Here is a 9,062-nt window from a genome sequence, read left to right on the forward strand (position 1 = left end):
AAAATTTTTGTTGCTCCATACAGACCAAATTTTTAATTAAGAACACCCACCCTGGGTCAATGGTGTCCTGCTTTACCAATGTTAAAATCTGGTCACCTTAGGTTTGTTCCAAAAATTTGGTAATTTTCTTCTTAGTCTATTCTATGACCCAGCTATCATTCAGCATGAATTTTAGTTGCCTTGTTTTTGTATAAATATACAGATTTCTGTTGTTACTGATTTCAAATTTTATTCTATAATGGTCTGAGAAAATACAAGGAATGATTTCTATTCTTTTAAATTTGCTGAGGTTAGACTTGAGACCTAAGATGTGATCAGTTTTGGAGGATGATCCATGGGCTGATGAGAAGAATGTGTATTCAGTTTTGTTAGGATGAAATGTTCCATAGATGTCTGTTAAATCTAATTGTTGAATGGTTTAGTTTAAGGCTAAAATTTATTTGCTTAGCTTCTTCTTTGGCAGTATCCAACACTGCCAAAGGAGTGTTAAAATCTCTGACTATTATGTTACCTGAGGAAATCACATTGTTCATGTATGTTAGAGTATCTCTTACAAATTGAGGTGCATTCTGGATGGGTGCATAAATGTTAATAATTGAAATCTCATTGGGTTGAGTTTTTCCCTTAACAAAAATTAAACAACCATTCTTTCCTTACTTTTGTTGCTTTAAAGACTATTGTATCTGTGAATAATATTGCAACACCTGATTTTTTCTCATTGCCATTTGCCTAAACTATAGATGACCATCCCTTCACCCTGAGTCTATGTTTATCTTTTAAGATAAGGTGAGATTCTTGAATGCAACAGATGTCACGCCTGAGTTTTCATTACCAGTCAGCCAACCTGTGCCTCTTTAGAAGGTAATTTAAGCTATTGACATTAATTGAGAGTATTGATAAGCCTGTTAGTATTTCAGGTATCGAGTTTTTTGAAAGTCCAGTGGACATTTTTAATCATTTCACCACTGTGGAAGTTGGAATTTGATCAAAAGTTTCTGGGTGTTTTTACTTTGGTGGTGGAGGATTGTGCTGCTCGTTATGGAGGATATATCTGAGAATATCCTGGAGAGCTGATTTAGTTATGACAAATTTCTGCAACATGTGCATCTCATTAAAGTATTTAATTTCTCCATCATAAATTAAACTCAGTTTAGCTGGATACTGGATCTTGGCTTGAAAGTTATTGTGTTTAAGGAGATTAAAGTTCAATGACCACCCTCTTCTAGCTTGAAAGCATTCAGCAAATATATTGGCAGTCATTCTAATATTCTTCCCTTGTAGGTGATGGTTTTCTTACATCTGGATGCTTGCAGGATTTTCTCCTTCATATTAAATTTGGCAAAGCCAATTATAATGTGTCTATGATAGTTCTTATTCAGGTTGAGTCATGCTGGTTTTCCGAAACTGCCTGCTATCTGAATTTCAGAATCTATGGAATGTCTGGAAAATTGTCTTTATTTCATGAAGGAGAGCACCTGTGTCCTTTAAAGCAACTTCCTTGCCTTCAGGTATGTCTTTTAGGTGAATATTAGATCTCTCCGAGTTATCTCCGAGCTCTCTGAGAGAATTATTCTTTTTTGCTCTCCACTTATTTTCCTCAAGGAGCATTTGGGAGCCTTCAAAACCTTTGTCTTCAATTTCAGAGATCCTTTCATCTGCCTGTTCCATTCTGTTACTGATGGATTCTACTATATTTCTCAGATCTTTGAGGGCTGCAAGCTCTTGCCTCAATGTGTCAAAATCTTTGGTGATTTTATCTTTGAATTCATTGAATTCTTGAGACAATTTTTGAATTACTCCTTGAAATTCTAATTCCATCTTTACTTCCATTCTGTTGATCTTATTTGCTCTCCAAATTCTGAACTCATTTTCTGACATCTCAACCACTTGTTTATGAATGGGATCTTTTACTATGTCTACCATATCTTTCCTTGGGGAAGTTGATCTACTCTGATTATTCATGTTGCCAGAGTTTCTCTGGTGATTCTGCCTCATGATTGTTTTTTACCAGTTGGATAGATGGGCAGATATGGTGAAAGTGGATTGGAAGATCCTGGAGTTGTGGTTAACCAGCCCTTTGTCAAGGATCTGGGACTGGTGACTGCAGCTTTTTCCCCTACAGCTTTGCAAAGGACCCATACATTGAATACAGTCTGAGGCTGAGTAAACCTGCTTGGCGTGGTGGGGTTAGGTGACTCTGTCTTGTATTCAGATGGTTCTTGTCCAATCCTCATGGGTCAGTGACTCTGGTTTGAAATCTTAGCTGTGGAGAAATACAAGCAAGTAAGACACCCAAACCCCCATGGACAAAAACTGGAAAAGGAAAACCAACCCTACCAATTACCACACAACTAGGGTACCACCTGAGAGGGTCCTTAGGTGATTGGCCCAGGTTAGGAGTTCCAAACCAATTGATCCAGTCAGTACAAACTCTCAAGTGGGAGAGTTCAAAAGGTCCCCAGGAACTAGATGAAAGAGGTCTACTGGCTGCTCAAATTTGGCTTGCTCCATTGCTCTACGGAGTCAGAAAGGCTCGCCCAGTAGCGAAGTTGAACTGGAGGGCTGTGTCTCTTTCTCCACTTTGGTCCTCTTTCACATCCAGTCACTAGGGACCTCACAAGGCTGAGGTCCTGATCCCTCCAATAAGCAGATGTGCTGGAGCTTTGCACCTGTCAGAGTCAAAGGAAGGTCAATGCCCCCTCTGCCCGGGTAACAGATATGAAATGACCATCTTTATCCTTCCTTACATTGGTTGATTTAAAGCCTATTTGTATCTGAAGATAAAATTGCAACACCTGCTCTTTTCTGATTTCCATTTGCCTGAATTATAAATGACCATCCCTTCACCCTGAGTCTATGTTTGTCTTTTAAGGTAAAGTGAGATTCTTGAATGCAGCAGATGTCTGGCCTGAGTTTTTTTATCCACAGTCAACCTGTGCCTCTTTAGAGGACAATTTAAGCCATTCACATTAATTGAGAGTATTGATAAGTAGGAGTGACACCTGTGGTTGAAAGGACTAGGGTGCCAACCCCATATTCTGGAGGTGGCAGGTTCAAACCCAGCCCTGGCAAAAACTGAACAACAAAAAAAAAGAGAGAGAGATTGTGTGTTTATAAGCCAGATAGTATTTTGGATATTGAGTTTTTTGAAAGTCCAGAAGATGTTTTTAACTGTTTCACCACTGTGTAAGTTGGAATTTGATCAAAAGTTCCTGAGTGAGTTTACTCTGGTGGTGGAGGATTGTGCTGTTCATTATGGAGGATAGGTCTGAGGAGAGCTGGTTTAGTTATGTCAAAATTCTTCAACATGTGAATATCATTAAAGTATTTAGTTTCTCCATTATACATGAAACTCAGTTTAGCTGGATACAGAATCCCGGGTTGAAAGTTGTTTTGTTTAAGGAGATTAAAGGAATATTACCACTCTCTTTTAGCTTGAAAGTTTTCAGCAGAGAGATCTGCAGTCAGTCTAATGTTCTTTCCCTTGTAGGTTATGGTTTTCTCACATCTTGCACCTTGCAGAATTTTCTCCTTCATATTAACTTTGGCGAAGCTAATTATAATGTATCTATGAGAATTTTTATTTGCATTGAGTAGTGCCAGTGTTCTGAAACTGTCTGCTATATGGATTTCAGAATCTCTTGGCATGTCTGGAAAATTTTCTTTGATTATTTCATGAAGTAAAGAGTCTGTATCCTTCATAGCAATCTCATCACCTTCACGTATTCCTATATGGCAAATATTAGATCTCTTTGAGTTATCCTAGAGCTCTCTGAGAGAATGATATGTTTTTGACCTCCATTGTCTTTCCTCATTGAGCATTTGGGAGCATTCAAAAGCTTTGTCTTCAGTGTCAGAGATCCTTTCTTCTTCCTGCTCCATTCTGTTACTGAGGGATTCTACTGTATTTCTTAGATCATTGAGGGCTACAAGTTCTTGCCTCAATGTTTCAAAATCTTTGGTGATTTTGTCTTTGAATTCATTGAATTCTTGAGGCATCTTTTGAATTACTCCTTGAAATTCTAATTCCACCCTTATCTCCATTCTGTTGATCTTATTTGCTATCAAAATTCTGAACTCAATTTCTGACATCTCAGCCATTTGTTTATGAATGGAATCTTGTGCTGTATCTGCCATATCTTTTCTTGGGGGAGTTGATCTACTCTAGTTATTCATTTGCCAAAGTAATTCATCTGCCAACTCAGTTGCCAGAGTTTTTTTTTTTTTTTTTTTTTGGCTGATTCTGCCTCAGGATTGTTTTTCACTGTTGGCTAGTTGTGCATGTCAGGTGAAATTGGACTGGAAGTTCCTGGGGGTGTGGTTAACCAACCCTTTGTCAAGGATCTGAGACTGATGACTGCAGCTTTTTCCTTATAGCTTTGCAAAGGACCCATACAGTATTACAGTCTGAGGCTGAGGAAACCTGCTTGGTGTGGTGGGGTTAGGTGGCTCTGCCTTGTATTCAGCTGGCTCTTGTCCAATTCTAGTGAAACAGTGACTCTGGTGAAGCCTTAACTGCAGAGAAATACAAGTAACTAAGGACAGCCCACCCGCTGTGGACAACAACTGGAAGAAGAAAATCAACCCTTCCCATAACCACCACAAAACCAGAGTACTAGCCAAGAGTGTCCTAGGGTGATTGGCCCAGGTTAGGCATTCCAAACTAATTGACCCATTCAGTATTAATTCTCAAGTGGGAGAGTTTGAAAGGTCTCCAGGAACTAGATGGCAGAGGTCTATTGGCTGCTCAAATTTGGCTCACTTGGGTGCTCTTTGGAGTAAAAAGGGCCCACCCCATAGCAGAATTGGACCAGGGGGCTGAGTCTCTTTCTCCACTTTGCTCCTCTTTCACACCCAGTCACTGGTAACCCCACGGGGCTTAGGTGCTGCTCCCTCCAATAAGAAGTTGTGCTATGGGTTTGTGCCTGTTATAGTCCAAGGGAGGTCAATGCCTCCACAGCCTGGTCACTACCCTCTGCTACCAGCCAGCTGGAGGAGCTGAGGCCTGCCTGCCTCAGGAACTCAGTAGCCACTGGTGAGTGTTCCACTTGGACTCAGTCTAATTCTGAGGGTAATAAGTCAACAAAAGCTTTTCTCCCTCAGCCACTGTGCTTTTGCCCCTGATGTTCTGCAGCACCAGTATCCCTATAGAGTGAGTTCTGGTTTCCTCTAGAACTCCTCAGAGTTGAGGAGGGTCCAAGATTAGACTCTGGTGGTATTGCTCTATTTTTTCTGGATCTTTCTGGGAAGTGACCCTGCACAGCTCCCATGCAACTGACACAGCCAGGGAGTTCTGGCTATAGGCACACCTTCAGGAGTGTGGGACACATGGACCCAGCAGCAGGGCAGGGGATGCTGAACACAGTTCTGGCAGTTCTGAGTGCCCTGTGACTTTGGCAAGGAAAGTGTTTGGCTCATGACCCTGGTTGGGCAGAGTTGTGGTGCAGAGGCTAGGAGAGCATGGGGTGGGGTGTACGGTGCAGAAGTGCAGCTCTAGCAGGCTCTAACCAGGTAGGGGGTGGGGCGCTTGGTCCAGCGGGGTGGGGGGGCGCTGCTTTTGAGTCTCCTCCCACAGTCTCTGCAGGGGTTCGTCAGGCAAGGGGGAAGGGTGGACTGGAAGTTCAGAATGGCAAGGAAAATGTTAGCTTAATTTTTCTGCCTGATGAGAGAGTGTTAAAAGTCACAACATTTCCTATACCTCTCACCTGTGGCGTGAGACAAGAAGTCCTCAGTTCACTGATAACCTGTAGAAAACCTACAGGAGCAAACAGAGAAGAAAAGACATTGGGGGGGGGAAGGGACCGACACTTTTCCTTTGGGATAAATTTTGTACCTGAAGTTTGCTTCCTTGGAATCACAGCTTGCCTCAACAGAGGTGACCTGCAGATATCACTCTTCTCTCTTGGCTCAGCTCCTAGTCTTCAGCCTAATTGGGTACTTTCTGGACATTGTCCTTCCCTCTGGATGGGAGCTTCTGTCTGAGGCTGGCTCCAGTGTGCCATCTTTCCCCTCTCCCACCAGGAGGGAAAATATTTGAATACTGTACATCTGACAAAAGCCTGATATCTAGAATCTCAAGCAAGTCCACATGAAAAATCATTTGAAAAAATCAAATATTTCCACTAAAAAGTTAGCAAAAATACAAGAACAGAAACTATTTAAATAAAGATATACTAATGTGTAGGAAACCCATAGAAATGTGCTCAACATCAGAGTCAAGATGGCTGTCAAGTAGCAGCTTTCAACAGAATCTCCTGTCCAGAGGGAGAGATATTGGGAAAAAGTGGACTCAGTGAAGCTGAAGGTGGAGAACTTAGCATGGAAAGAAAATATATAAATACATTAATATATAAATATACATGGAGGTAGGGTAATTGGAGTGACCTCACCTATGGTGCATATTTCAAGGGTACGTGTCAAATTATTAAGAGTAGAGGATAAATGTCTTAACACAATAATTAATTGAGGTGAAGGATATATTAACAAGCTTGATGTAAGCATTCCAAATTGTATATAAATTCAGCACATTGTACCCCATAAATCCACAGTTATGATTTAACAAAAAAAGAGAGAGAGAGAGAGAATGAGAAGTGCACATGTATCAATGTAATTGATAGAGGAAAAGATGTCTGATGAGACAAGCTGTGAGTGCAAGAAAGAGGAAGAAAGAGAACAAAGAACTAGTACAAAACCTATTGTCAAGAGGACAGGAGACCCCTCCCCCAAGCAGGCGGCCCACGGAGAGCTCTCTGCAAATAAGCAGGGAGTGTCTCTCACATTACTCCACAGGAGAAAGCCACTAAATAAAGGTACTCCTTCTCCAAGGAGGTCAAACCTCTGAGACTAGGCACTCCCTGGCACAAAAGTGAACAAATGTTTTCTCCTCATTTATGAACACAGAATTCACCCCTCCTCCCTATACCGGCTGCCTGAATCCATGCCTGCTGCAGAACCTAGTGTGTTTGGCCAGTTCACAGAGACCCAGAAATCGTGTGGGCTCCTGAAAAGCAGCTAGAAACTGTGACTTGTGTGGAAGTGGAGAGTGTAGGGAGAGAGGGACACATGTGAAGATTGTGGCACCCCACCAAGTCAATGGTTTATACAAGCTGTATTGGCGGCAGGCATATAAGCAGGGATGCTCCAATTCTGAGTTTGGCAGGCGATCTTTTCTGACTCCCCTGCCCACTTCTCATGCCCCTCAGGATTGCACAGAGAGATCAACCTCTGAATTTCTACTTTCAAGCCACTTAGTGACCCTTTGAACTTTTATGGGTGATCAGTACTTATACTGCCTGGGACAGTCTGATTAGAACTTTCAACCTGAGCTGTCCACCTATGGACACTATAAGATTGAGCAGTGGCGGTTTGGTAGCAGAGAGGGAGATATTCTGCTCCTCCAGCTGTCACTGACAGAGGACAGGGTGCCACAGATGTTTGTATCTTTCCCCAGCTGAGATTTCAGCCTGATACCATGACTCACTAGGATTGATTAGAGCAGGCTGACATCAAGACAGAACCAGCTTGTTTTATCTCAACTAGCCAGCCCTCAGTGTCTCCAACTGTGGCTCTGAAGGAGATTTTTGCAAGGTTGTAGGGAAAACCCACAATCACAAGCCTGAACTCATTGGCAAAGGGCTAGTTACTTCCAATTCCTGGACTCTGATTCAGTCTCACCTCACCAGTTCTAATTGCCAAATAGCAAAAAGTAATCATGGGAAGGAAGCAGCAGAATAACTCTGTCAACATAAAAAATCAGAGTGATCACCTTTCTGCCTGTGGATGCTGCCGATGAAGCATCGTTAAAGTCTCTCTTCCCACTGCTATCATGTCTAAGTCAGAGTTTCCTAAAGAGCCTGGAACAGCTGCAAAAGCTATTCATTGGAGTGTTGAGATTTGAAACGACTGACGAGAGTCTGAGGAGCCATTTTGAGCAATGGGGAATGCTCACAGACTGCGTGTTAATGAGAGATCAAAACACCAAACACTCCAGGGGCTTTGGGTTTGTCACATACCCAACCAAGGAGGAAGTGGATGCAGCAACTAATGAAAGGCCACACAAAGTGGATGGAAGAGTTGTGGAACCAAAGAGAGCTGTTTACAGAGAAGGTTCTCAAATACTTGGTTCCCACTTAACTGTGAAAAAAGATCTTTGTTGGTAACATTAAAGAAGATACCGAAGAACATCACTTAAGAGACTATTTTGAACAGTATGGGAAAATTGAAGTGATTGAAATTATGACTGACTGAGATAGTGGCAAGAAGAGATGCTTTTCTTTTGTTACGATTGATGATCATGATTCTGTGGATAAGATTGTCATTCAGAAATACCATACTGTGAATGGCCACAGCTATGTAATAAGGAAAGCCCTATCAAAGCAGGAGATGGCTAGTGCTTCCTCCAGCCAAAGAGGTCAAAGTGGTTCTGGAAACTTTGGTCAGGGTCGTGGAGGTGGTTTTGGTGGAAATGACACCTTTGGCCATGGAGAAAACTTCAGTGATCATGGTGGCTTTGGTGGCAGCTGTGGTGGTGGTGTATATGGTGGCAGTGGGGACGGCTACAATGGATTTGGTAATTATGGAAGCAATTTTGGAGGTGGTGGAAGTTACAATGATTTGGCAATTACAACAATCAGTCATAAAATTTTGGACTCATGAAGGGAGGAAATTTTGGAGGCATAAGCTCTGGCCCTTATCATGGTGACGGCCAATACTTTGCCAAACCACAAAACCAAGCTGGCTATGGTGGTTCCAGTAGCAGCAGTAGCTATGGCAGTGGCAGAAGGTTTTAATTATTACCAGGAAACAAAGCTTAGCAGGAAAGGAGAGTCAGACAAGTGACAAAGAAGCTACAGGTTATAACAGATTTGTGAACTCAGCCAATCACAGTGGGGGCAGGACCTAGCTACTACAAAGAAGACATGTTTTAGACAATACTCATGTGTATGGGCAAAAAACTTGAGGACTGTATTTGTGACTAATTGTATAACAGGTTATTTTAGTTTCTGTTCTGTGGAAAGTGTAAAGCAATGCAACAAAGGGATTTAATGTAGTTTTTTTTTTTT

General features: G+C 41.9%; 1 pseudogene; it reads left to right on the forward strand.

The window, feature by feature from the left end:
- Window positions 1-7,825: 7,825 nt before the first annotated feature.
- Window positions 7,826-8,789, forward strand: LOC100954246 (annotated as a pseudogene).
- Window positions 8,790-9,062: the final 273 nt, after the last annotated feature.

Source organism: Otolemur garnettii, unplaced genomic scaffold, assembly GCF_000181295.1.
Source record: "Otolemur garnettii isolate 467f Iridium unplaced genomic scaffold, OtoGar3 scaffold00175, whole genome shotgun sequence".
Lineage (NCBI taxonomy): Eukaryota > Metazoa > Chordata > Mammalia > Primates > Galagidae > Otolemur > Otolemur garnettii.